Source organism: Hakea prostrata, chromosome 8, assembly GCF_041222555.1.
Source record: "Hakea prostrata isolate BN-2017 chromosome 8, UWA_Hpros_2, whole genome shotgun sequence".
NCBI classification, from domain to species: Eukaryota; Viridiplantae; Streptophyta; class Magnoliopsida; order Proteales; family Proteaceae; genus Hakea; species Hakea prostrata.
This window is the reverse complement of record NC_142607.1, coordinates 52,129,437-52,135,513: the sequence shown is the minus strand read 5'-3', so window position 1 is coordinate 52,135,513 and position 6,077 is coordinate 52,129,437. Positions and strand designations below refer to the sequence as shown.

Below are 6,077 nucleotides of genomic sequence, written 5' to 3'. Positions count from 1 at the left end.
TTTGTTGTTGTTAATCAATGCTATTGAAAATCACGTCTGGGATGGCATAAATTGTGTCACCTTGATCATTATCAGATGGTCTTTTAGGTGAGAAAATCAAGAATTGTTTTGGAGTAGCTGGGTGACCTCTATAAAAACGACAAAGAAATTTTTTTTTTGGAAGAGCCAACAATGCTTGCAATGGAATAATCAGTTGGATTCCCACCCTTTTCTATAAACTATCTATAGAATCTAACCCTGGGCTTGATTCGATTCTTTAAATGAAAATACAATCAAGCTGGGAAAATCTCAAGGTCTTATAGTGAGCTCCCTGCCTCCTTGCAGATGAAGTTCACCTGTTGTTCAAGCATTTCTAGATCCTGGTTGAGGATAGCTAGCTTCAATATTATCATCTTACAAAGTTTGTAGAAGTCATTGCCTTGTCGCAAGGGGCAATCAAACCTCTCCTGCTATTCTTCCATTGAACCATGCAATAAAGATAAGACATTCATTGTAGCGACATTCTCTCCAAACCCTATTACAAGTAAAAAGTTCAATTTCTTGATCTTATACTTGTGATTCCAAGCATTTTGGATTCTCTCCAGTTGATGTTTAAACTCAATATCCAAGTCTTCTTCAGGATTACTTGTGATGCAATTAGTTAATAGATGACATTCCCCATTGATGATCTTGTTTAAGAACCATGATTAAGATCCAATGCTAGCTCTCATCAAATGTGACAAATTACCCAACTTGTTCCTGCCCAAAACATATGGGTAGTGGATACTTATGAACAATAGAATCCAATTGCTCTTAGCTCAATCCAGTATGTTTCAAAAAATCAAACACCGATATCATAGGGCTCTCTTAAGTCATAGTTAGAATATCAGGGTTCTCGAGAAGCAACAAAGCCACATGCACCTTATTCACACCAAATCGACAAAAGAATTCCACCTTCTATACCAAAAACTCCTCTGAGTAATGAAGAAAAACGTTATGTTCCCTGCCAAAGAGTACCCCCATCTTACTCATCTCACATCCAAGAACATATACAATCCTAATTTTCCTGCAAATATCATGCCACGAATACACATTCCACTCACATGACTAGAAAAACCATATCCAAATCATCAAATAACGCATCAATTTGGCCAACCAAAATTCCCTCCTTATACAATTTCCAAGCACGTTCCAGGAGAACCCAAAAACAGAAAGCACATGGGTGACCTTCAAAATATTCCCATCTTTGGATAAGAAAAACTCGTGGCTTGACAATAAACTATTGATTTCCGAGGGATCTATGCCGATACTCTCAAAGAAAAACTCAATCTCGTCGATGGATGGTACCTCAAGGACTTCTGTAAATTCTTGAAACAATTAGACCTTGAGAATTCAACTTTTGAGATGAGATCAGAGAGGAAAACAACAGAGTTCTTGCTAATGCTTTCAGCCAAGTAAAGAAGAAAAAAAAAAAAGTCTGATAGTTCCCAAAGAATCGAAAGAGATGGAGAGAACTTTAATGGGATCTTTAGTTTCGGGCATGAACACATTTGGGCTGTTCGAACTTGCAATCGGAGCTTTGAGTGTTTGCTTCTTTGCAATCTATGACCCTAGGGAAGGCATGGTAGACAAATGAGCTACCTCTAAGAATATACATTAGAGGCAAAGTTTGGGTAATTACTGAGATTCAATGTGACTTTTAGTTTCTTGAAACTGCAACGACATTCATGGATTACCAAGATTATTTCTTGGAAGATGGAGAGATATAATTGTCAAATTTAATATTTTATCTTTTCAAATTTATTTCTTAGGAAGTGGGATATCTGAGTCAAGAGAATTGAAAACCAAAAGAGTGAGTAGATAAAATTGTAATGAATTTACATTTATAGACATACTTACAGATATGATATTATATGAATTCATCAAATATAATAGGATACAGATATAGTATTACCACTATCCAATCCGAATCCTATTCGTTTACTCCCCTACTTGAGGATATAGTTAAGGAACAATTAAACTGGCCTAGATTAATTTTATTGTTATGTGCTTAGTATATATTCTCATTTTATTGTTAAAGAAAACAACACTCATCGCAGAGATATTTTAACATTTTTAGATGAGAGAGAGAGTAGTTAATGCGATATTTTCAAATTTTGAATTTTAAAGTTTTTTATATTTTCGGAATTTATTGCAATATATCGGCCTTTTGGCGATATATCGCGATATTTCAGCAATTTATCATCGATTTTTAGAAAAATCATATCGCTCTTCCATTTTGTGTCATGTCTTTCCTACATGGCAATATATCGCCTTGTGTCAAGGATATATTGCCGACATTTTATATCATGCTTGAGAGATGTGAATATATATTTTTCTAAATTTTTTATTAAAATAAATAACAAAATTGCTAAATTCTTAAATTTTAAACTTAGCTCTCACAAATAATAATGGTAAAGATAATGGCAGATAGTCGAAAAATTATATTCAATTTGTATTTATACCCATTTAAAAGAATCTATTTAGAAAAATAACTATCCCAATATCATCTAAATCCGGCTGATTCCGTCCGAAAATAGATATGACATTATCTAAATTCATCCAAATATAATAGGATACGATATGGGATTATCAGTATCTAATCCGAATCCTATCCATTTACTCCCTTACTTTAGGATATAATCAAGATACAACTAACTGGCCTAGATTAATTTTATTGTTATGTGCTTAGTATATATTCTCATTTTATTTTTCTTTTTTCACAATACATGGCAGTGTTCTTTTAAGCTAGATTACACTAACTAGTCATCTTCTAAGTTCAAAATGGTTTCTTATACTTATGGTTGCATTAGCTTGTTGAATCTGATTTATCTTTTCTACTGTTTTAAGTTCTGAGATTTAGAACATCTTTTACAAACTTCAGCCTATCCTATTCCATTTAATGAATTAGATGGAATGGGATAGACAGAAGTTTGTAAAAGATGTTTTAGATGTCACCACTTAAAACAGTAAAAAATGTTAGTCAAATCCAACAAGCCAATGCAATCAGAAACATAAGAAATCATTTTGAAGTTAGAAGATGACTAATTAGTGTAATCTAACTTAAGAACACTGCTATTGCTAGGAAAACCATAAAAGATTCCATTTTAATTTTAAAAAGATAAATAAAATGAAAATATATACTAAACACAAAACAATAAAATTAATCTAGGCCAGTTTAGCTGTATCTTGACTATATCTTAAAAGTAAGGGAGTAAATGGATAGGATTTGGATTAGATACTGATAATCTCATATCCGTATCCTATTATATTTGGATGAATTCAGATAATATCATATCTATTTTCGGAAGGATTCAGTCAGATTCGGATGATATTGGGATAGTTATTTATCTAAATAGATTCTTCTAAATGGATATGAATAGAAATTGAATATAATTTTTCCGACTATCTATTATTATCTTTACCATTATTATTTGTGAGAGCTAAGTTTAAAATTTAAGAATTTAGCAACTTTGTTATTTATTTTAATAAAAAATTTAGAAAAATATATATTCACATCTCTCAAGCACGATATAAAACTGTCGGCGATATATCCTTGACACAAGGCAATATATTGCCATGTTGGAAATACACGACACAACATGGAAGAGCGATACGATTTTTTTCTAAAAATCGATGATAAATCAAAATATCGCAATATATCGCCAAAAGATCGATATATCGCGATAAATTCCAAAAATATAAAAAAAGTTTTAAAATTCAAAATTTGAAAATATCACATCAACTACTCTCTCTCATCTAAAAATGTTAAAATATCTCTACGATGAGTGCTCTTTTCTTTCTTTTTCTTTGCAGAACGAAAGCCGTGGCGATGACGAAAACCATGGGGATGACGGTGACAGAGATTTGAAGAAGCCGTTAAATCTCATGTTGTCTCTCATCTTTGCGATCTTTGATCTCTCTCTCTCTCTCTCTCGGTCTCTCCTGCTGCAGATCTCTCTTTCTCTCCCCCTCTCTATTCTCTACGTCTCTCTCTCTACATCGTCTTCTCTCTCTCTCTCTCTCCCAAAAATCTCAAGCGAACAACGAGAATGAACCCCTTTAAACCCTTTTAAATGTGGGTGAAATATCGCCGACATTTCAGGGTTTCGGTGGTTTCGCCAGCCATTGACACTTGAAATTTGACTGACTTTTCGAACCTCAATCTCAAGTAAAAAAAATTTATAAAGATAAAAAAACCAGTCCAAATAAGTAACTTAATAAGATACTTTTTTTTTTTTTTTGCCAACCCCGGTTTCCAAAGGCTTTGCCCTGACTAATCCGGTGTTCGACCCAGGTCACACACCTGGCTGTGGTGGGTGAGTCTCCCAATAAGGATTTTTTGCATCCACAAGGTTTCAGATCGGAACCTTGCTTAAGCGGACCAAGCTGCTTACCACTTGGACCAACCCCCTTTGGTTACTTAATAAGATACTTTTATCAAACAGATAATAATCAATTGGAAAAAGATATTACTATATCAATGTCTAATTAGTAATCAGACGAATTTGGATACTTCTAAAGAGAAACAAATGCTAATATGGAAGTGCATTTAGGTTATTCATTTACACCCCTATTCTTAGATAACTCACCAAGGAGTATCAAACCCTAACATTTTCACTAAGAGGCGTTGGTCATCACCAAGTGGCCAATTCTTTGATGATGAAAAAAAAAAGGGTTTTGCAGATCTGGATAGAATGGCCTAGTTCTGGACCATTTGCAGGATGAACTAGAATAGCCCTAAGCTGAAGTTTATAAAAGATGCGTGCATGTTCCAGATCTCTACCTTAAAGAAACATACCATACAAACAAGTTTGATCACTTAAAACAGTAAGAAAGATCTATTCAGCATCCAACCAGAAATGTAAGAAAATCATCTTGAACTTGAATGACTAGTTAGTGTTATCCTTAAGATCAGTGCCATGTACCATATATAAAAACCATAAATAAATACTCCATTTGAATTTAAAAGACAGACAGAATGTGAATAACAAGCAGATAACAGTATTAATTAATCTGCAGGCATACCTCAAGAAATTAAACCTATCATGCAAGTCTGATCACTTAAAACAGTAAGAAAGATTTATTCAGATCCGAAAAACTCATGCAACCAAAAGGATAAGAAAACCATTTGAACTTAAACCACCTTAAAAACACTGCTAATACAGAAAACCACAAAAGATTACAAATAGAAATGAGAATATATATAGAGCAAGCACATAAGAGTAGAACTAATCTGGTATACCTCCATGAATAAAATGAAAAGCACGCTTTTGCCCGATCTGAGGAGTCCATGCAGGCCTCACAGAGCCGCCGGTGTTACCCACAGGACGGAATTCACCGGCGCCAGTTACATAAGTTGGAAGTGGTGGCTGAGGATGGAAGAAGGGTTGATCAGGTTGGCCGGCACCGGAGTAAGCACTCCAACCACCAGGGTTTTGCCATTGAGGGTTCACTGGAGGGTTGCCTGATCCCTGGAAAGCCATTTTGATCTGATTGCTCTGAACAAAGATGATGGAGCAGAAGATGAATCAAATCTCTAACAGAGAAAGCCTAGAACGGAACAGAAAGAGAAGAGTTGCGATGTAAAAGAAGAAGAGGAAGGAACAACCAAGTAGAGAGAGAGTAAGAAGAAAGTAGGGTACGCTCCTCAGGTGAAAAGAGTTCAGTTTTTTCGCTTCTCAGGCGTAAAGAGACGTTACCTTTGCATGGTTGACAACCCAAAAGTGCTGACGTCAGCTTCAGCGTTGATAGGGTTCAGATCCTATACCCGTCAAAATAGTCTCTCGCACTTTTTCATCACACAATAGGGGTAAAATCTACTTTTTTCAAGTCGACACAATAAATCAAATGTAGGCCCCACCTCTATCGTGTACTAGAGAAGTGCAATGGGAGTATAAACCTCTACTCTGACGAGCATATGATCCAGACTTGTTCATACAATTTTTTTGGGTAGAGTTCATACATATATATGGTAGGAAAATTTTCAATCTCATCCCTAAGTTATCTCTTAATATTAATATTACCCCTGAGCAAGGTTTAAAGTATTCCACAATATG

General features: G+C 34.8%; 1 pseudogene; it reads right to left on the bottom strand.

Moving 5' to 3' along the window:
* Positions 1 to 10: 10 nt before the first annotated feature.
* LOC149008527 (transcription termination factor MTEF18, mitochondrial-like) lies at positions 11 to 5,504 on the bottom strand (annotated as a pseudogene).
* Between the last annotated feature and the right edge of the window lie 573 nt (positions 5,505 to 6,077).